Raw genomic sequence first — 23982 nt, forward strand, 5'->3', positions numbered from 1 at the left:
CACTAACACATTTGTAAATGCAGGTTTCTTTTATTTTAAAGGGAATAATAAAGGGCATGATAAAGTCATAAGAAAGTGTTACTATGGTGAGATATGGAATCTCTGCTATTTGGACGGATTACATAGAAGGTGAGGTGGGAGCTTGAATAAGGACCCTGAAGATATTCAGGTTCTAAACCCTAAAACCTGTGAATGACATTGATGGGTCCTTAATGTAATCACAAGTGTCCTTATAAGGGAGAGGCAGGAGGACTTTTGATGACAGAGGAAGAAGATAATGTGAGGACTGCTGGCTTTGAAGCTGGAGGAAAGGGCCACCAGCCAAGGAATGCAAGGAATCCAGCTCTAGAAGCTAGAAAAGGCCATGAAAGGGATTCTCTACTCTAGGGCCTCTGGAGGGAGCAGGGCCCTACTGACACCTTGATTACAGCCCAGTGAACCTGACTTCAGACTTCTGACCTCCAGAACTGTAAGAGAACAAATGTGTATTGTTTTAAGCCCCCAGATTTGTGGTAATTTGTTACAGCAGCCATAGGAAATTCTGGAACAAGTGATTTTACTTCAGACAGAAACATTCTCTTTTTGGCACTTAAAAAAAACAAACAAAAAAACATGTCTCATTATCTTGAGACTCCTAGTAGAGTCTCAGTCACATATAGTCTCATTCATATTTACTACTTATAACATTTAAGCACTCACATTTCACAGAGGAAACTAGGGGGTGGATAATTGTGAATTTCTGTCATTTTAGCAGAGCTCATGAATACACTCAACCTAGCTTTTATTCAGCTACACGATTCCCTTATACATTTCACAACGTGGCAGAAATGAACACATTCATCTACAAACCCAAAGGTATAGCCTCTTTGTAGCATATACAAATAAGCAAAAGTATATAAACTAAAATTATGCTTAGTAATGAGTGTTTTAGTATTCTTACTTAGAAATGATCTAAGTGTCCATTCTGTGTCTGCTGTTTCATAATATCGGTCAAAGGTCTTCAGTTATCTAAAGATTTTGGAAACACTTCCAAGGTGACATACTACAAAGCCTCATTACTGTGGAAATACAAGTTCGTCAGAACAATGATTCAATTTGCTTAAACATAAATTGATATTTTTGTAATCTTAAACATTCAGTAGGTAATTCTAGCCCATTTGATTATAAACCTGTGTAAGTTTAGCAAAAATATACCGAAGAGGCATAAAAATGTATGCTTGTATTATATTTCACAGAAATATATATCAGAGAAAACATAGTTGTTTTCATTAAACCCCAAATATTGTACTAGTTGAAATTGTCAAAGATTTACATAAATTCCATATAAATTTGAATTTTTAAAATATATTTTTTAAATTTAGCACATTTAAAATATTTAATTTCTGTATTTTAGGAAATTTTTGTTATATTCTGTTTATATAAGCAATTACTTATCTACATATGCCACTCAGAACAGAGCTCCTTTAAATGAAGAAAGAGACTTTATAATCTAATATATTAATACCATCGCAAGGTAAGAAAATTTTACACACTCACACAATCAGAGGTGAAGGCATTTCTGAATTACAGATATGGAGACATATAGCTCCAGAGAAACAGTTTCAATTTTACAATTTTAGCCATGGATCAAGGGTAAACACAGAAACAAAATCTTCCTAGTCCAGATTTCAAAAAGCTATTTCCTTCCCAAAGGGCATGAAATTCTGAATTGATTTAAGCTTAAAAATAGACTAATAAACAAAAAGACTGACAAGCCAGATTCTCTGTTGCCTCTCACCCAGCAGGGGCTAGATCTCTATAAACCATGAGTCTATGTAAAGAGATCTCCAGATGGTCAGATCCACAAACCAAATTCCCATCCATTTCTGCCAACCATGGGGAATAACTTAATGGCTGTAAATGAACAAAAACAAAACAGAAATACATTAGTATGAGGCAATTTTTTAAAAGACAGAAAAAGGCAGAGTGAACACAGTTCTGTTGGCACTTTGGCTTCAGCTAGGAGAGCCAAGAAAGGACACTCCTGAGCTTTAACTGTACATGAGGTACATTCTCCAAGAACCATTTACCTGGTTCTGACAGGTGAACCTATTGGGCATCTCATTGTGAGTTTCAAAGCAGTGAAAAGATATTTTTCAAAAGGTGAAATCATGTCACTCATATAGATACGGATACATGTGGGAAGATTTTATTACTTATGAAGGAGTGGACAGGTGTTAAAAACCACTTCAAGGGCGCCTGGGTGGCTCAGTTGGTTAAGCGACTGCCTTCGGCTCAGGTCATGATCCCGGAGTCCCGGGATCGAGTCCCGCATCGGGCTCCCTGCTCAGCAGTGAGTCTGCTCCTCCCTCTGACCCTACCCCCTCTTGTGCTCTCTCTCTCAAATTAAAAAAAAAATAAAATCTTTAAAAAAAACACTTCAAAAGAGAATAAAGGAATGTTGATTAGGAACACTGAAATAAAGATGTCCTTGGGAATAAAACTGGTTTTATTACACTGTGGGAGGAGAGACCATTGAACCTCCACTGGACCATGCACTTTGCATGTGTATCAGTGAGCTGACAGCCTGTATCCTGGAGCTGGCAAGCAACAAGGCCCATGACCATCGCCTCACAGTATGTGGAGAAGGCAGTGCCAGACCTTGAGCTCTACCACTTCCTTAGGGATGGGACAATCTGTCTAATTGATGACATGTCCCAATTCAAGAAGAATTGCTGATGCCGGTGTTCTAGAGCCTGGCGAGGGCCCTCATAGCCTCATTCACTGGCAAACCCACTCACAGTTGAGGGGGCCCCATGCTACTGTCATCAGCAAATGCTATTAAAGAGTTTGACTCCATGGGTATGCTTCTGACTCCTCTCAGTTTCTCTCATTTTGAGTTGGAAGTGTCTGTGGGGCATCATCATAGAGTTTGAAGATTTAGTTTGTAAGCAAGAATGGATGTATAGCCTGGAAAGCTAAATTTGGGGCCCATTAGCAGGCTCTTGGATACTCTGAGCCACTTTTCCTTGGCCCTCTCGATTTTAGTGCAGCTGTGGGGAAGAGTTCCACATGCATTGCCAGCATCCCACATCAACTACGAGTCCCAGCACACACTGTGGTATTTCTCTTTTTTCCTGCTTCTGGGTTTTCTTCTATGTCAGAGAATGCAGTTTAAGTGTAGATGAGAAGTATGAGGGAACACTCACGAGGCCACCTGCAAACTAAAGGAGATGGTAGTCAGTGGATATAGCCTCAGCCTCTGTCCTTAAGATGGATAATTTGGGGTCCAAATGTTACAGTCCTCTGTGGATCCCCAGAGACAATGAGCCCTGCTTGCCACAGTGGTAACCAGCTTCATGTAGTCTTTATTAGCCCTGCTGCCTTCACTCCTTCACTTTGCTTCCTAGGCTTATATCCCAGATGATCCGCTTGCATCCAAATGCTTGCTTCAGGCTCTGCTGCTTGAGAGTAGTCATCTGAATGGAGGTGGTAATTTGAACCACAGCAGGCCAGGCACAGGCAGCTGTGGAAAAGGCAGCTAGATTCCTCCAGGGTACAAGTTCTGTCACAGGCTGCAGAAGAACGGAGGGGCAGGTGTGTTTGAGGTTTGTGCAAGAGAATCAATGAAGTTGTGCACCAAAGATTCTTAACTGGATGGGGGGAAATAGAGGGTTCATTTGATGTGAGTGCTTGATAAGAATATAAAAAAACAATTGTAGTAGTTCTTAGACAAGTGAGATGAATGGGTAGAAGGTGGTGGTTAGCATAGGATGTTTCAGTTAGTGATTTCAGAGGTGTTTATAACTCATCCCTACTGTTTCATTTCAGCCATATTTGGAGAAAGGCTGAAGAGGCTCTAGGGTTCATCGGTCTAATTTGATAATACGGTTCTTTGAACTTTGGTAACCTGACATAATTGCCTTCATTTTAATCAGGTCACTTCCCAGAGATGTACCTTGGCCAGACACACTGTCTAGCTTCAGAAAAAAACTTCCTTAATGTATCACCTATTTCTAGGACCAGCTGTGTTTTATGAACTAATCTAAAGATAATAGTTATAATTTGTACATTCTTAGAGGCACATGGAAAGGATGTTGAAGGATAGCTCGGTGTGTGTGTGTAGTGCTTTGTGTGTGTGTGTGTGTAGTGCTTTATATAAGTTTATAAGTTTCTGCCACAACATCTCAGTTTTTTGCATGTGTTGCACACACACACTCACGTGCACATATGCACATGCATACACAAAATAGAAAACATCAAAAGGAGTCTCAAAGGAAATACACTGAAATGTTAATTAGTTGTCTTGAGATAGGTTATGGGTTATTTTTTCTTCTTTCCACTTATCTGTGTTTTTCATGCTTCCTCAATGAATGTTTATTAGTTTTTGTTGGGGGTGGGGAGAGTGGTCAGGCCTGATACTGGTCTAGCCATGGGTCTTTGTCTTACTCATTTGTGCATACCCAGTTTGGCACATATGGGTTCTCAATATATAGTCAGTGAATGATGAAAACTAAAGAGCATGGCAGTCATATTAATTTCATTTTTATAGATGAAAAGGCAAAGGGTATCATTTAAGACATTGCAATTGCAAGTGATAGAAGTCCCAACTAAAAGTGGCTTAAAAATAAAAATATAAAAATTAAAAAATATATATATTATATATATCACCTCATATAATAAATTCAGAGGCAGAATGATCCCATGGCTGGCTGATTTATCGGCACAACAGTGTCATCAAGGACCTAGGCATTTTCCATCTTTGTGTCTGTTTCCCCTCGTGATTGCAAGAGGACTGTATATTCATAAGATATTGCTGCATAGTAAACCACCACAAAACAATGACTTAAAATAACAATAGTCGTTTCTTTTGCCCATGAACTTGTAATTTGGGAAGATCTCCACAGGGTCAGCTTATCTCTGCCTCATGTGGCGTCAGCTGGAGCAGCTTGATTGAAGGCTAGACAATCCACTTCCAAGGGCTTACTCACATGGCTGGCAGTTTGGTACTCTGTTTCCTATTGGTTGCTTAGCTGGGACTGAGGACAGAGGCCTTAGTTCTTTTCCATGTGGGCCTCTCCTTGGCTCCCTCACAGCATGGCAGCTAGGTCTTTATTATGTTATGTTAATCACCATACATTACATCATTAGTTTTTGATGTAGTGTTCAATGATTCATTGTTTGCGTATAACACCCAGTGCTCCATTCAATACGTGCCCTCTTTAATACCCATCACCAGGCTAACCCATCCCCTCCCCAGAACCCTCAGTTTGTTTCTCAGAGTCCATAGTCTCTCATGGTTCGTCTCCCCCTCCGATTTCCCCCCCTTCATTTTTCCCTTCCTGCTATCTTCTTTTTTTTTTTTTTTTTAACATATAATGTATTATTTGTTTTGGAGGTACAAGGTCTGTGATTCAACAGTCTTACACAGTTCACGGCACTCACCATAGCACATACCCTCCCCAATGTCTGGCAGCTAGGTCTTAAGAATGACTGTTTTAAGAGACATGCAGTGGAAGTTTTCTGTTTCTTAATATGTTCGCCCAGAAACTGGCAGAATCATTTTTGCCATATCAGTCACTAGATCTCAGATTCAAGAAGGAGACACAGACTCTACTTCTCAGTGGGAAGAATATCAACGAATTTGGGCGCCATGTTTTAAAACATCTACAGGTTGTTATAGGTCTAGACATCACATGTAGGCATGACCAAGTCAGGGAGAAGAGAGAGGTTTCTTCCTGCGTGTTTTTTTTTTTTATTGGGGAGGAACACCTTTTCATTCAGCAGAATTCTCCTCGGGTTTCATTGGCCAGACAGAGGTCAGGCTACACCTGTCTCTAGCCACAGTAATAGAGAGTTACAGATGCCTCTAAGATAGAGATGCCCTTGTCCCTAAAGAGCAGTTGGGTGGGGTCTGGAATAGATAGATAACTTCATCTACTTAACCCAGTGAATATACCATGCAAATATCATTTTTTTCCATTTGCAACAAAAAATTGTAGGAGACTGGTCTACAGAAATCTGGATTTATCCCAGGGGCCAAACCTGTGAGCATCTTCCTTTAACATGTGGGAGGGTGAGCATGTAATCAGAGTTAGAGTTCTGCCTTCAAGGAAGAATGGAGGAAGGATACCAGTTAAGTGGGAGGCCCACTGTATCTGTTAACACCAAGGTTCAGGAAGTTTAAGGGCCCAAATCTAAGACTGAAACCCAGGATTTTGGATGCTTGGCCCTTTGCTAGTCTTTTAGCCAACACTGCTTCTCATGGAGATGGAGAATGTTAAGAGGTAGAAAGGATTTAAGAGGTCATCATGTCTGACTTTGTACTCTATGTAGAAGTCCCTTCTTTGGTGTCCCTTAAAGGTGGTCCCACCAGCCTTTGCTTGGTTATATTTAGCAGTAGAGCTCTCAGTACTCAAAAGGCACCGTTCCATTGATAAAACTTTCTTGTTAGTATGTTCTTCCTTGTATAATAAGTTAAGTGGGACCTTTCCTTTTCCCCCAGAAGACATCAGGCCCAGGAGCTAGCTGTATGTGCCACATTCAGAAAAAAAAAAGAAAAGCCACTAAGAATTGGTTAGATTCCTTTCTTCAAGATTTTCCAAGTGTGACAAACCAGCCCTGCCACAATCAACCCCCACATCCCCAACCTCAGATTCTATAAGGACATACCTGAGGGAAAGGGTGAGAGAATAGGGGCTTCAATAATATATGTGGTAAGAGGCTACTCCCTCACTTAAGCCACCTAAAGTGGGATTTCAAGATGAGGAGTGCTCACAACATGGGTATCCAAGCACTTTATTTCCTATCTCCTAAGCTGGGAACCCACAGGCCCACCCCAGTGCTGTTCTCCTGAAATAGTTCACTGTGTGTACCCTGGAGTTTGGGAGTATTCACAAGCGTAAAGACAGACCTGATTATCATTTATAGATTTCTGAAGGTGAGAGACTTGAGGGAATAGCCTGGGGTGAGTAGAGACCAAGGTACCATATGCCAGGAAAGGGGACAAGAGGTCTCCTTGATATCAGTTAGCTATTGTAAGTTACAGATCACCTAAGACATTATTGCTCATCAGTCTACAGGTCAACCAGGCAGTTCTGGTCTGGGCCAGCCAGGCTGATCTTGGGTCATTTGGGAATGACTGATCTAGGATGACTGTACTTGGAATGGCTCACTTACAGGTGCTCTACTCCCGCAGCAGGCTAGCCTGCTGGTTGCAGGGCTCTGGGAAGAGTCAAAGCATGCAGGCTGCAGAGCCTCTTGTGATGTAGGCTCAGAACTGGGACACTGTCACTTCTTCCACATTCTGTTTCCGCAGAGCACAGTTGAGAGGAGACGGGCGGGGGGGGGGGCGGGGCGTGGGGAATAAATCCCTTTCACTCTAATACCGCACCAAGCTGACATTAAGTAGAGATTTTTCACTTGTATTATATGGAAATCAGCCTCCTTTAATCTTCAGCCTCATGGTTAGACCTGATTTTTTTCCCACTAAAGCAGCACTAACACATCCACTCTCCCTTCATGGCAGACCTCCAGATATTCACAACTATCTTGTCTCCTTTTTCTTTTCTGTTCTCCAGATCTTCCAGTCATTTCTCTAATGGAATGCTTTGTAGCTATCAAGGTTACTGTACTTGACATAAAATCTGGCTTGTCACTTTTTTTCTTAAAACATGGCATTCGTCATTGCATGTGATGTTGCAGACCTATTCCACAAAAGCTGATAGCAGTGGGACTATGTTTTATTTTATTTTTTGGCTTTAATCTGAACTCTGTGATTTTATTTATGTGCCCAAATGTAGCTTCGGGAGGAGCTGAATGATACAATTGGTTTCTATGGATGGATATAAATTCTGTTTTTTGTGGTTTTTTTTTTGGTCATACTGAGACCGGCTAAGCCAACATTTACCCATCTGTACCTGTACAGTGTATTTTTAAATATATAAAGGTAGGGCCTGATGTTTTTTCTTGTTCTATTTCCTTTTCTTGGATTCATGCCCAGGGTATCAGCCTGTCGAGATCATTTTGAATCATGATTCTCTTGTCTTCCCAGTTTTGTCCCAGGTATACTTGTATGTCTTCAGTAGTTTACAAGAATGTGAGACTAGGACAGCTCCAAAGCCACAGCCTCAAGCTCCTTGATAAATGCCCTTTAGCCTGAATGGAAGTAGTGAAGAGTATGAGTACAGATTGCTTATCCAGTTGCAAATCCATCTAACTGCACTCATATTGGCATATGAGCTGTCTGTGACTTGCCCACAAGGATGTCACGAGAGCTTTTTTGATGTTTCTCTGCGGTCTGCTAAAAACCACACACAATATCTGCACTATCCGCCCACTTATTAACTGCAGATATTTTTTTCTTTGTACATTAACTCAAAATATTGGTATTGTAAAATATTAAAGCATATAGACAGGAGTAGAGAATAATATAACAAACACCCACATACCTCTTTGTGTACTTTATCAGATATTCACATGACATGTTTGCTTCAGAATTATATTTTTTTTCCTCTTTAAGAAATAACATATTAGTATAATTGGGGCACCCTGTGACCCTTGTCATGATTTCAGAATTTATTGTTCTCATGCAGGATTTATAACTTAATTGCATTTGTACTGTATCCATAAAAATCATACATTGATTTTGTAGATCTTTAATCTTTATCATATTGCAGACATCATCTTGAAATTTGCATTTTTGCTCCACATAATTAATATTTCGAGAACCATGCATGCTGATGAATGTAGTGCTAGTTTATTTTGTGTGTGTGACTTAGAAGTGTTCTATTGTAGGCAACAATTTTCTGTAAAGGGGCAGATGGTAAATATCTTAGATTTTGCAGGCCATCATGGTCTGTGTCACTTATTCTTTGTTTTTGCTTGTTTTCCCGACCCTTTAAAAATGTACAAAACATTCTTAGCTCTTGGGCTGTACAAAAATAGGACCCAATTTGCCAACCCTTGTTCTACCATATGAGTCTAACACTATTTTTCCATTCTCCTTTTGATTTTATATGGCTTCCTAGATCTCAGTTTCTTTTATGAAGCAGAAGTGACAATGACTGTTTTGCCTACCTTCTTAGGAGGGTAGGAGGACAAGGCAGATACTGGTTTTGAAAGTGCTTTGAAATGTTACAGAGGCTGTTTTATTCCTTTCCTCTCTTCTCACTTCCCTTTTCTTTCTTTTCCTTCCGTCCTCCTTCCTTTTTGTTGGCCTCAGTAGGCTCTGAATTAAATTTCCATGAAGAGATCCGGGAGCTCATTGAGAAACCTAGATGGTCAAGACACACATGAAGATCCTATGGGGCAGCTCGGGATTGGGGAGCTCTGAGCCCAAACAGTATTATATTCTTGCTGGAGGTTTCTCCACAGCTCTGGGGCATCAGTGCTGGGAAATTCAGGGGGCATTCTCATTCTGGGCAACCTCAAAGCTGAAACACAGCTGGTACTTTGCTTAAATCCTCTGGGACTAAGGTCAGGAGCTTGGGCTCATTGCCTGTTCTATTATTGAATAGTGTAACTGAGCTGACCTCAGAGACCTTTTGTCTCTTAATTTATAAACTGCATCTATCAACACAGGCTTCACGGGATTGTTGTGAAAATTAAATAAGACAAGCAGAAAACATTGGCATGTGGTATAGACCCTTGGTTAAGATGCTCACTATAGGTTAATTTACTATATTATTAATTGTTTATTTATGGAGGGTCCCCTTTTAGGGAAGCTACACTAGATGACAAGTCTGCAAGGGGTATGTGCCTACTTTTTTTTGGGGGGGGGGTACAGCATTGGTAACTTTAATGGATTTTAATTTAATGAAATTTTTAACCTTATAAAAGGTGATTCAAGTGAGTTTGGATTCTGTGTTTTGGCTCCTTCTCTGGTCTTGATGCAAAACAGTGATGAATTAATTTTTCTTCATAGGAAGGTATTGCTAATGAGTTTAATTTCCTTAATAGATAGACAGCTATTCAGATTTTTAATCTCATCTTGTGTCACTTTTGGTAAGTTGTATTTTTCCAGCAATTTGTCCATTTCACCTAAGTTACTGAATTTATTGGCAAACGTTAATAATACTTCCTTATATGTTTAATGTCTGTAGTGAGAGCCCCTCATTTCTGATATTGGTAATTCATATTGTTTTTTTTTTCTTGATCAGTCCAGCTAGGAGTTTATCAATTTTGTGATTTTTTTTCAAAGAACCAGCTTTTGTATGTCTACTTTTAAAACTATTCTAAAATAAGAACTTTAATTTGAGAAAAATATGCATAAATAATAGCATTCCTCATACATTACTACAAACACCTCCTTAAGCACATGTTGAATAGCACTTGGCCTGGTGACAGGCATGTGAACATACTAAAGACTTTTTTTAAAAGGTGAATTGAATTCACATTTTTATTTCTCAAGTGTGACATACTCAATCCTTCCTCATCCTCTGCTGTCAAAGATCACCCTGAGTAGGAGAAACAGGTTGGCTAAGGGCTGGAGATTTGCAGATGGGCAAGGGGAACATGTAGAAAGGGTCAAACTGGCTCTCACAGCTGTATTATAATGTGGGTAATAGTCATTGGTATCGCTGGCCTTTTTTTTTTTTTTTAATTAAGGCTGATTCTGCAGTTTTTCAGCATGTAGGAGACTGAGAAAGATTTAGAGAGCCAAGCTTTATATTTCCAGAGATAAATAGTTTTTAATGCTTGCTTCAGATTGGAAGCTGTATCTGGTATTTCTAATTGTGCCTCAAGGGACCTAAAAGTAATTTGGAATCAGTGGATAGAATGAAATTGAATTTTCTCTAGGGAAAATAATATTAAGCATAAATTTAAAGTATCTTATAACTATAGTGGCATATGTTCATTGTGTTTAGGAAAAAGACAATAAATTCATGACTTCAAAACTTCCGAGAATTGGCTACTTCGAGTTGAACTTAAGGACATGCAGTTGTTACTATCTGCTTCTGTGAACACATTTTCTGAGTTGTTCTGGTGGATGTGGACTAGGATCCAAATGTCAGGGTTAATTAAAGGAAGTGCATATGTGTGTGTGAGTAGGGCACTGGATTATCGAGAAAGAATCTAGAAAACTTGCTAATTCTTTGATTTCAAAGTTTTCTTCATTTTTAAATCTTTTAGAAGTGCATTTGAATTATTTTAGTTAATGCTTAGTAAAAAGGATAGTAATATATTGAGCAAAGAGTTGGTTAACTGATCTCTTTTAAAATAACAGTGACTGGCAGAACAAATGTGCCACGAAACTCAGTTAAACAGTCCAAAGGAAATGGAGATTTCTGGGCGTTTGGTTTTCTGGTAAACAGGGGCCTTCCAGAAACCTATTTTGCTCATGTAGTTTTCAGCCTTATATTTGTTATCCTTCTGCCTTTCTTTGGAGAAGATCCCATATGTATTAGAAACATTCTGAAAGGATTGAGGATGGTACACTGTTGGGAACATGTTCGTAGCATATGGTTTGGTAAACGAAGAAGATATGTTATACTGGCTTGAATACACTATTTTTTATTTAATAGTAAATCTTTGTTATCACCTGACTTCTTCAACAAATATCTGTTGAACACCCACTGTGTGCCAGGCACTGTACTTGTTGCCAGGCATCAGTGAACAAAACGGGATCTGTGTTTTGGTTGAGCTTGTATTCTATTAAGGGTATGAATTAGACATATTTCTCTCTTACCTAAAAGTGAGCATTGGGTAGTTAGAAAATTGGTTAAACATAGGCTCATTGAAGTTAGTGGTTATTTTAAATTTTAGCTACTAAAAATTTTACTTGCGTATGTCCAAACTCATCAAATTGTATGCATTAAATATGTACAGTTTTTTGTATATCAATTATACCACAATAAAGCTGTAAAAGATTACTATAGCTTGTTTTCTTCTTACCCTAAGGTTGATTTAGGTGTATTGTATTGACTTTGCTCCAATATGGAAGTTGCTTAAACGTCTGCTCTGTTAGTTGTCTGTGTTTGAACTGCACAATGCTCTCATCAGCCTATAACCAGATGAATTTATTTTTTATTTTTTATTTTTTTAAAGATTTTATTTATTTATTTATTAGAGAGCGAGCGAGAGAGAAACAGCATGGGAGAGGAGAGGGTCAGAGGGAGAAGCAGGCTCCCCGCTGAGCAGGGAGCCCGATGTGGGACTCGATCCCAGGACTCTGGGATCATGACCTGAGCCGAAGGCAGTCGCTTAACCAACTGAGCCACCCAGGCACCCCCAGATGAATTTATTTAGCCATTGCAAATCCAACAAAGAAGTGATAATATATATAATACTTTTCTGCATCAAAGAGCATTCTCGGCTGTATTCAGTACAGTATACATAGCTGTTATAGCAGTCTAAACAGTGGTCTCTGTGATTATGTAATGGTGTATGTCAATGTATATGACAATACGAAGTCTGAAAGACTTGAGGGTGGGTTCATACCCATTCCTCCTAAATTGAACTCACCTCTGAATGCTCTGGGGGAGAAAATGCTCTTGTGTAGCACCAAGACTTTTCATCCAGGCTTGGTTTCTCTCTGGGTGTAGGCTTCGATTTTCTTTTCTGGATTCTGTGGCCACAAGCCAGTGGAAGTTACTTAATGTTACTCAGTGTGAAGGACCTCCCCCCACCCCCTGTAAGAGTATGTTGTCAAGGCCGTGCTTGGCTTCACTGGAGGATGGCAGTGCTGCTTATATAGCTTCGCAGGTTTCCTTCTAGAGCCTGTGTTTGAAGAATCCAGCACAGGACCTTCTGACTCCACATCCACATCGATGCAAAGTAGGTCTTGGTAGTACAACTTGGAATTGGGGGCCCTGAGCAGGTCACACACAGAAGAACTGAGGTCTTCTTTGCAAAGTCCAAGCCATTTACTTATCCACTTTTGTTATTTATATTCTACATATTTCTAAAGGTTTTCATGTTATTTACAACCATAAGCACATACAAAATAAGGCCATTAAATAAGAAGAACAGAAAAGCATTTGAAAAGAGGGAAGGGAAGATAGATTTGGGGGGAAATTATACTGAGAATCATTGCGGGAGTTGAAAAGACTAGTGGAGGTAAGGATGTCTGTGCAAATAGTTGTGTGAGTGTCTATGGCTCAAGTGTTGGCAAAGGCAGAAAATGGAAGAGAGTATTTCAGTTGTGGAGGGTCAAGTGGCTGTGCCTGATTATTTACGAAGTTTACTGTACATACATAACTGTTTTAAGAAGGTTTGAGGTGTCTTGCCGTAGTTAAGGTGCAGCAAAATGTAGAACTTCTGTCTTGGGGTTCTGAGTGGTCCTCCTACCATTTTGCTGTTAGATAACCTGATATAGGGGCCTGTACATGGGTCAGGTACTAAATTCCTTTGTCTGGCTATGGAGGACAAGGGTTTTCTTTTCTGTAGCTCAACTCACTGATGCCTCTCCTCTCTGCCTGAGGCAGGATGATAAGGAAGTTGGAAGGGCAGATAGAGGAGCCTGCCTCACTTTTTTCCCTCTCATTTGTTGTGCCTTGGGAGGCGATTCCCAGAAACCAGCTTAGTGCAGTGAGGCCTACCCACTCCCAGGTGCCTAGACAGCATGATTTCAGGAAGTCTTTATATAAAGAATACTCATGTTAATAGAAAATAGGTATGGAATTTGGGCTCAGTGGAAGCAAGGAAGGATTGGACAACTCCCCAAATACTCGGAGGGGGGGCTTTTGCCACACTCCTTGAGGCCCTGGGCAATTTCAGGGGTACCAGATTGCTATTTCTTGCCTCCCATTGATAAAAGAGATGAAAACTGAAGCTAAGACGACTGCTAGGGCAGTGGACCTCATTATATTTATTTAGGCAGAATTGCCTACTGGTTAAGACCAAGACTCTAGAGCAAGACTGCTTAGGTTTGGATTTTAGCTCTGCTAGTTGAGTGATTTCTGGGAAGTTATTTAGCATCTTTGTGTATCTGTTTTCTCATCTGTATAATGAAGATAATAAGAGTATTTACTTTATAGAATTGTTAGGATGAAGTGATTAGTACCTATAAAGTCTTTATACAAGTCCCGGGCATGAAGTAAAAGTACAATAATTTTTTTGAACATAAAAGAGATGAGCTGAAGGAGATTTTATCATCCAGTTTCCTTAGGCAAGAAATCAAAATATTTTGGGGAGAAAAATAGCAAAATCATTCAGGATCTCTGGGGATTGTAGACAGTAATAATCACATCATGCATGCTATGAATGATGGGCCATAATATTTGTTCTGACAATTCTGAGTACTAAACAAGATATAAATACGTTTTGAAAGTCCTCAATTTCGGATCAAACATCTGGTAAACTGGCAGATGTTCAAGTAAGATTTTGGTAACAGTAAGGTCTTAATCACTAGAACTTTAAAATGTATTTTACAGCATTAGAGTGTCATTCTGGTTACATCTGTAGAACCGGTTTTGCTAAAGTGAGCTAAGTAGGAGTTTGAACTATGTTTTCTATTTGGCATTTTGCCAGCGTACGGAAGGAAACTATTTCTGAAACAACTTCATTGCAGTAATGAATGAGTAGTTTTTTTGCCATTTAAAAATGTAATCTAGGGGGCGCCTGGGTGGCTCAGTTGGTTGAGCGACTGCCTTCGGCTCAGGTCATGATCCTGGAGTCCCGGGATCGAGTCCCGCATTGGGCTCCCTGCTCGGCGGGGAGTCTGCTTCTCCCTCTCCCACTCCCCGTTTGTGTTCCCTCTCTCGCTGTGTCTTACTCTGTCAAATAAATAAATAAAATCTTAAAAAAAATAAATAAATAAAAATGTAATCTAGGGCCGCCAGGGTGGCTCAGTCGGTTGACCGTCGGTCTTCGGCTTGGGTCACAATCCCAGGGTTCTGGGCTCAAGCCCTGCGTCGGGCTCCCTGCTCAGCGGGGAGTCTGCTTCTCCCTCTCCCTCTGCCTGATGCTCCCCCTGCTTGTGCTTGCTCACTCTCTGTCAAATAAAGAAATACAATCTTTAAAATAAAAAAAATTTAAAATACTGTCTAATAGACATTTATTAAGTGCCTAGTAAGTATAGTAGTAGTGCATCTAGATGTATTTAAGTAAACATTTTTATTGAAGTATAAAAGGTATACAGAAAACTATACTATGTGTGTGAAGTAAATGCACCCATGTAGCCCTCTATCCAGGTCAAGAAACAGAAGAGTACCCGCACTCCCAGAAGCCTCCCTATACCCCTTCTCAATCACTTTCCCAAGCCTCCTTCCCAAAGGGTAACCACTAAGCAGAAAGCAGACTTCTAACATCACAGATTAATTTTTCCTGTTTTTAAAAAATCCATATAAATAGAATCAGGCCTAGCTTCTTTCATTCGACACTGTCTTTGTGAGAGTTATTTATGTTGTGGCTTGTGGTACAAGTTTGTTCTTTAGTGTAGTTGTGTAGCATTCCATTGTATGAATATACCACAATGAATTGATACACATTCTTCTCTTGATTAATATTTAGATTATTTCCAGATTGGGATTATTAAGAATAATGCTGCTGAAAAGATCCTAGTACTTGCCTTTTAGTATACATATATATGTAGCTCTGTTAACATCTATCCTCAGGAGTAGAATTGCTGGGCCATAGGGAATAACCTATGTTTAACTTTAGTAGAAACTGCAAAAGTGGTTGTATCATTTTACATTCCCACAAGCAGTATATAAGAGTTCCAATGGCCAACACTTGGTTTTAATTTTAGTAATACAGTGGGTATGTAATAGTGTCTCATTTTAGATTGAATTTGTGTTTCCTGATGACTAATGAGCTTGAGTTCCTTTTCACATCTTTATTGGACATTGTGTGTGTGTGCTTGTGCGTGTGTGTGTGTGTGTGTGTGTGTGATTTGATTGTTCAAGTCTCTTTGCCCATTATAAAAATTGAGTTGTATTTATCCTTTTGGTCCCTGTTCAGACCTTCCTGTATTCCATGCTTCCATGTGGGATAAATTTCATTGGGCCCCAAATATCACCTTTATTATTTTCTTTAGAGCAGGTCTGCTGGTGACAAATTCCCTCATTTTTGTTTTGTCATGTCTTTCTTTTACCTTCATCTTTAGACGTTGTTTTCTTCCCACTTTGAGATGCTCATTCCTTTGTCTTCTGGCTTCCATTATTTCTGTTGAGATGCCGATGTCCTTGTTGCTTCTTTGAAGTTAATCTGTTTGTTCGCTTGATTGCTTTTTTAAGGTTTTCACTTTGACTTTAGTGTTCAGCAATTTTAATATGATACGCTTAGTGTAGTTTTCATATTTATCCTACTTGGGTCTTAGTTTTATATTTCAGCAGCTCAGGAAAATTCTTAGCCTTCATTTCTTTAAATATTGCTTCTGACCCGGGCGCCTGGGTGGCTCAGTTGGTTAAGCGACTGCCTTCGGCTCAGGTCATGATCCTGGAGTCCCAGGATTGAGTCCCGCATCGGGCTACCTGCTCAGCAGGGAGTCTGCTTCTCCCTCTCCCACTCCCCCCTCTTGTGCTCTCTCTCTCACTCTCTCTGTCAAATAAATAAATAAAATCTTTAAAAAAAAAATATTGCTTCTGACCCATTCTTTTTCTTTTTTCTCTCTCTCCCCACCCCCTGACATTATCCCTTTCCTGTAAGTCTCCCATCCTTTTTGTTTCTCCATTTTCTTCTGACTTGCCTTCTGCCTGGTACTAATTATTAGCTATTTTTAATCTGTTAAACCTACTTGTTGATTTTTAATTTGTACTTACTGAATTTTTCAGTTCTATATTTTTGAGTTCAGTTTTTAAAATAGTTTCCAGTCTCTGATAAGTTCATCTTCTCATATAATTTTGTGAACATATTAATTACAGATATTTTTAAGTCTAAGATAATTCCAATATCTAGATCTCCTATTGGTCTGTTTTTATCATCTGTTTTCATTCTTGGATTTTGATCATTTCTTGGTTTTGTTGTTGGCATGCCGACTTATTTTTAATTAAATGTCAGTTATTTGTATTTTAAAATAGAGATAATTTGAGGCTCTGGATGAATTATCTTTCTTGAGGAAGATTTAACTTTTTTTTTTTTTTTTTTTGAGAGAGAGAGAGAGAGCACCCGAGTGGGGTTGGGGGTTGGGTGGGGAGGGGCAGAGGGAGAGGGAGAGAGAATCTTAAGCAGGCTCGATGCCCAATGCAGAACCCATCTCGGGGCGTGATCCCACCACCCGAGACCATGACCTGAGCCGAAATCAAGAGTCAGACTGAGCCACCCAGGCACCCCCAGGAAGATTTAACTTTTGTTTATAGCAGGTAATTGGATTAGATACAGATGAATGTGATTCAGTTACAACTTGAGTTGGTTAAATTCTGTACTTCAGTCTTCGTGAGGGCTGATCTATTTCTGGTCACCTGTACTCCTAGCTTTTAGTCTTTTCGGTTCCCACCAGAAAGCTTTGGGTGTATACTAGGATCATTATAGGGCCAGAATGTCAATATTTGCTCCCACACCCACCAGCTTTGAGATACTGCTGAAAGCTGTATTCAGAGTCTTAGTCCCTTAGTACCTGCTATCATATGGACAAATATCTTAAGAGGAAAAGCAGCTTCAGAATTTTTTCTTGGGACTTTTCTTTGAGATCTTGGCCCAAGAAGTACCAACTGCTTTGGTAGATCTCTAATGCCTTTGAATGGATATTTTTCCACTTGTTCTTGGCAGAAATACTAGACTAAAACAAACTAATCTACCATTGCCAGCATGAAAATCCTCTTTTTGCTTTTTTTTTTTTTTTAAAGATTTTATTTATTTATTTGACAGAGAGAGACACAGCGAGAGAGGGAACACAAGCAGGGGGAGTGGGAGAGGGAGAAGTAGACTCCCCGCTGAGCAGGGAGCCCGATGCGGGGCTTGATCCCAGGACCCTGAGATCATGACCTGAGCCGAAGGCAGACGCTTAATGACTGAGCCACCCAGGCGCCCCTCAAGCCAGTGTTTTACTTGGTAAACATGTCTGAGACCATGCATCCCTGGCTGCTAAGCACCATGGCGGACAGGGCTAGAAAGGTAACAGCTTTATTTTGAGCAGGGGCAAAGACAAGGCAGCACTTTATAGCTACATTGTAACTAGATCCTGCATCTCTTTTTGCTTTTTGATGCCTTATTTTTTTTATTAGGGAATTAAAACATGAGAAGATAGAATTGTACTTTTAAAAAAAATGCTCATTGATGGCTCTGGGTAAGGCTAATATATTGATTCTTAAATTAGTCTGTGCAGATCTGGCCTTTGAATTTTGTCAAACTTTTTGGGATACATATGGGACTGTGTGAAATCTCTTATGAGTTCGTTCTACAGTTAGTAATGAAAAGCAACTAAGGAAGTAGACAAATGACCAATAAGCACATGAAAAGATGCTTGGCGTCATTAGTCATCAGGAAAATGTAAATCAAAATCACAATGAGATACTACTTCACACCCACTAGGATGGCTAGAATCAAAAAGTTAATAATAATAAAAATTCAAGTCAATAATAATAAACACTGGCAAGGATGTAGAGAAATTAGAACCCTCATACACCTGCATACATATAAAATGATGCAGTTGCTTTGGAAAACAGTGTGGCAGTTCCTCAAATGATTAGATATAAAGTTATCATATGACCCAGCATATATGATAGACTGAAAACATATTTGTACATGAATGTTCATAACAGCACTACTCATAGTAACCAGAAATGATGCAAATTTACATCAATTGATGAATGAATTTAAAAAATTTAAAAAATGTAGTATGTCCATACAATATAGATGAACTTTGAAAACATTATGCTAAGTGAAAGAAACCGGTCACAAAAGACACATATGATTTCATTCACATGTAAGTCCAAAATTGGGAAATCTAAAGAGACAGAAAGTAGATTAGTGGTTGCGTAGGGCTGATTAGTGGTTGCGTAGGGCTGAGTAGTGGAGGAGGTTGGAGAAATGATAGCTAACGGGCACCGGGTTTCTTTTTGAAGTGATAAAAATGTACTAAAACTGACTCTGGTGGCCTTTCTCTCTCCCGGCCATTTTGGCGGCTGCTTTTGGTTGGGGCCGTCCCTCATCTAAGGCAGGAAGATGGTGGCTGCAAAGAAGACGAAAAAGCCGCTGGAGTCGATCAACTCCAGGCTCCAGCTTGTTAGGAAAAGTGGAAAGTACGTGCTGGGGGTACAAGCAGACTCTGAAAATGATCAGACATGGCAAAGCGAAACTGGTCATCCTCGCCAACAACTGCCCAGCCTTGAGGAGATCTGAAATAGAATACTACGCCATGTTGGCCAAAACTGGTGTCCATCACTACAGTGGCAATAATATTGAATTGGGCACAGCATGTGGGAAATACTACAGAATACGCACACTGGCTGTCATTGATCCAGGTGATTCTGATATCATTCGAAGCATGCCAGAACAGACTGGTGAAAGTAAATCATGCAAAATTTTTCTTTAATAAATCTGGCCACAGCTTGTTTAAAAAAAAAAAATTTGACTCTGGTGATGGTTGCACATATTTATGAATCGACTTTAAAAAAAAACCCACTGAATTGTACACTTTAGATTGTGAGTTGTATGGTGTGTGAATTATATCTCAATAAAGCCATTAAAATAAAGAACTAAAGCAATATTTATAGTAACAGCTAGGGAGGGAGGGTGGCAGATGTGGATGCTCATGGTGATGATGAGCTTTCTCATTCTCAACCTCTTTATTGACAGTTTGTTAACCAGTTTTCAGGGCCTGGGGTGGAATTAGGGCAGCACACTAGAAAAGTAGAACACTGGGTTCTAGAAAAAGTGGTCAGGGATCACTCCCAGGAGTAAGCTGTGGAATCCTGCACGAACAGTGATCTATAATGTATGGGGATTAACATAATAATAATTAAAAAAAAATTCTTAAAAAAAAAGAACAGTGATCTAGATAAGTGGCCAGGAAAACCCAACACTGCCAAGATCATCCAGAATGGTCTTGCTTCTGGTTGGGCCCCCACATGCTGAAGCAGTGCTTAGCTTCCTTAGTTATGCCTGTGGTCAGAGAATATTGTACTGTTCCTACATCTCCCTGTTTTGCAGGCCTCTCATGTACCTCAAAGGGAATTTTTTTTTTTTTTTAGAATGTACACTTGAATCTCAAAGACATTTTCTAATTTGGATCCAACCTCAGGAAATGTTGGAAACCGGTGCAACTTCTTGATTGAGAAAGGCACATGGAAGCAGATGTATTTGCATAGGAAGCCCATAACCACAGCCCATAACCCTCTGGTAAGGGGCTTTGAGAGTTCTCATTGCTCACTTCAATTTTAAGTCCATGAGAGATCTGGAGCTTAAATTCCTTATCCAGTGCTGAAAAAAGGCTGTTCACAAGTTGTGCACTTTTTTAATTCATTTATTCAGTATACATGTATCAGTTACCTGCTTTGTGCCAGTCACTGTGCTAGGTGCTGGTGATAAAAATCTGTATGAAACAGTGGCTACACCTAGGAGATCACGCCAAACCCAAGATATCAAGTGATGAAATAAAGGTCTGCATAGGTGGCTGGCTATGAGATCTCAGTAAAGGGGCGGTTAATTGAGCTCGGAAGAGTCTTGGAAGCATTTAGCACAACTGAATGCATGTAGTCGAATAAAAAGGCTAAGGAAAAGCATCATTGATGAGTTAACCCTTTAACTGAACCTTGAAGAACAAGTAGGGTTTATCCAGGCAAAGAGAAAAGGAAGACTGGTGGCAGAGAAAGAAATGAGTTAGAACACTGTGGCAAGAACCACATGAGAGTTAGCTAGTGACAGAACCAGAAAGGCAAGAGGAAAAGAACTCAGGGCCGTACTTCTCAAACTGTAATGGTCATACAGATCACCTTGAAAATCCTATTAAAATACAGATTCTGGGGGCACCTGGGTGGCTCAGTCATTACGTGTCTGCCTTTGGCTCAGGTCATAATCCCAGGGTCCTGGGATCGAGCCCCGCATTGGGCTCCCTGCTCCATGGGAAGCCTGCTTCTCCCTCTCCCACTCCCCCTGCTTGTGTTCCCTCTCTCACTGTGTCTCTTTCTGTCAAATAGATAAATAAAATAAAATAAAATAAAATAAAATAAAATAAAATACAGATTCTGATTGACTGGGTCTGAGGCAGAGCACGTCTAACCAATTCCCAGTCAGTGTCTGTGCTGCTGGTCCATGAGCCATGCAGAGCAGCAGGTTTAGAGATCTACTTGGCTGTGATGGGAGAGGAAGGGGAAAAGTCCGACTAAACATAAATTTTTCTGGATAGGGTGATCTGGGGTGATGGTGTCAGGGGCTGTTAGAGGAAACATCAGAGGAGTTTTCAGGAAAATAAGTTTTGTTCTGTTTGTGGTACTGTTTTGTTGTTTGTTTTGTTTTGAGGCACCTATAAGATATCTAGGAAGAGAAATCTAGGAGGCCCTTGGATAGAAGGAGACCATATAACCATGGTTCCTGAGTGGAAGAGAAAGATGTGCCTATGAATGAAGTTGAGAAGAGGCTGCAAGGAAAGTGAGGGGATGATTAGGAGCAAATAGTGTGATCTCTTCTACAGGAAAAGTTTCAAGAAGGTGCGAGTAAGCAACATCCCATGTTACAGAGAGATCAGGAAGGAGCCAGACCAAAATCCAGACTGCAAGCAGTTGAGGATTAAAGAGTGAGTGTTTGATTAGAGATAACTCAAGAGGATTGACTGAAAAATGTCAAGGAGATTGGAGTAGTAGACAGAAGTTCAGGGTGAAGGAGGGGTCCTTCCTCTCTCTTTCCCGCACCCTACTCTTCCCTTCCTTTCCCTCCCCTCCCCTCCCTTCTCTTCTTCCTTCTTTCCTTCCTTTTAGCATTATTATTATAGCAATTTTGCAACAGGCAAAAAGATTGAGAAGATATTATAATGACTCTCCTGTATCCATCACACAGCTTCCACAATTATGTCGGTTTTTGCAAGTGAAGGATGGTTTTTTAGATGCAGCTGACTTAGGCATATTTGTACACTCAAGGAACAGAGCCAAGATAGAGGGAGCAGCTGCAACTTGCGAAGAGAAAGATGGTAATTGATGGAGCAAGGTTTTTGAGAAGGAAGCAAGTGGTGGAGTGCAGTACAGCAGATCCTGGCTCCAGATAGTAAGGAAAGCACTTTGCAGCTAATGAGTTGAAAGAAAAAGAGATAAAAAGTACTGCCCTTCAGAAATCTGGTTATAGGGGCGCCTGGGTGGCTCAGTCGGTTCAGTGTCTGCCTTCAGCTCAGGTCATAATCCCAGGGTCCTGGGATCGAGCCCCTCATCGGGCTCCCTGCTCAGCAGGGAGCCTGCTTCTCCCTCTCCCTGCTGCTCCCCCTGCTTGTGCTCTCGCTCTCTTTCTGGCAAATAAATAACTAAAATCTTAAAAAAAAAATCTGGTTAAAATTCCAATTTTCAGAAGCTTCCTGTGCTAACCCGTTCAGTTGCCCTCTGCCACCGTACTCCACATTCCTTCTGTGTGTGCCAGTTCCTTCCTTGAAGTCATTCACTAAATTTTTGGGAAATATCTATTCCACCTAAACATTTTGTAAGTTCAGTCGTTTTATTTGAAGATCCAGTGTCCATGGAGAGTAGACACATCACAGAGAACAGCCATTTACTGTCTTCCACCTGGGGAGCAGCCTCTGTTACCTGTCCAAAGCAACAGAGAAACTGTTTCCCTTCTCCTACATATAGAATTCTCCTCCTAAGAGGAATCCTGAGGAATAAAATATTCATCATCACTTAACATAGGGATTCGGTTTTGGTGTCAAGTCAGGAAATGAGTAAATTCATGCCTAATAATTTGTTTCTCTGTGAAATAGGAAAAGAGTTCATTTGGAAGGAGGTGATTTGGCAGGAATTGAGTGGGAAGAAGCTTTATAAGTGTGACAAGAGTTTGGAAAAGTGCCCAAGCCTTCTATTCAGCTTTACCTAAGGTGATGTCTTACCTTCTAATAAAAGATGAGAGCAGCAAAATGCCCCCCCACACACACACACTCATAGAAAATGAGAATAGGATTATTAGGGGAAGTGAGACTTCTCTGAAGTGCCACTTAAATGGGCAGGACTGCCAACGGATCCCCTTTTGTGTTGACTGTGGGAGGATAAGGTTGGGAAGTGGCATCAGGGAACTTTTCTCCATTTAAGTCTGAATAAGTAGGTATTTGCAAGAGCATACAAGCTTCTTTTCTTCCAAGTGCATCTCTCTTCTTGGACCCCTTTCTATCTGTGACATTTGGCAGTGAGCACCCAACAGTGGGAGTGACGGTTGAAGTCAGTGATTTTACGACAATTTCTTTGCATTCTCAGAGGGCTTCAGTAGGTAGTTGCCACTGAGCACCAATTGGGTAATCATTGGCTCATTCTCTTCATAGAGAAATAAATGCAATTTGGAAATAATTGACCTAACAAGAGAAAAATGGGTAAATGCTTAAAAAAATCATTTGGGTCATTAGACTGTTAAAAGTAATAAATAATTTGAAGTACCAAAAATATAACTATAAATACTGTATGTGTACGAAGACAAAATTGACATTTTAATTACTAAGGCTTAGCTCATCTTCTGCTTATGAAGTATTTTTCTTATAGTGGGAAAAACCAAAGGACTAAAAGAAAAGGATTCAATGTTAGATCCTTAGAGTGTAGAAATTTGTAAAAATAGAAAATACATAAAACATACAAAAATACATCACCGATATGTACTGCTTTACAACACTCCGCTGAGTTAGCCTCTCAGGAAAAATAATTCAGTCCAATTGCTGCCCAGTCTACTCCTGTGATAGTGTTTCTATCTTTTAAATTTGATTAGTAGATGACAGTCTTTCCAGTGAATGAATTTGATGATTTAAATCAGTGCCAAAAGACTATGAAAAAAGTCGATGCTTTGAGTAAAATTGAGCTTCTCCTAGGCAAATAAGTACCAAGGACTCAGAGCTTTTATGTCCACCAAATATAGATGTTTTTTCCATTGATTTAGAACTTAAATAAGGAAAAAAACTTTTATTGACATGTGTTTAAAATTATACATTTAGGGTAGAGACAATTATGT

The 23982-nt window shown here is 39.9% G+C and overlaps 1 protein-coding gene and 1 non-coding gene across 2 annotated transcripts in view; one reads left to right on the top strand and one right to left on the bottom strand.

Annotated features, from left to right (window-relative positions):
* Nucleotides 1–23982, top strand: part of XK (X-linked Kx blood group) — a 44833-nt gene that overhangs the window by 14861 nt on the left and 5990 nt on the right. The window lies entirely within an intron of this gene.
* On the bottom strand, nt 17917–18046 carry LOC118010635. The gene has a single exon (XR_004679275.1). It is a non-coding gene; the product is annotated as a small nucleolar RNA SNORA63 (small nucleolar RNA).

This window comes from Mirounga leonina, unplaced genomic scaffold (genome assembly GCF_011800145.1).
Source record: "Mirounga leonina isolate KUSES-001 unplaced genomic scaffold, KU_Mleo_1.0 Mir_101609, whole genome shotgun sequence".
NCBI classification, from domain to species: domain Eukaryota; kingdom Metazoa; phylum Chordata; class Mammalia; order Carnivora; family Phocidae; genus Mirounga; species Mirounga leonina.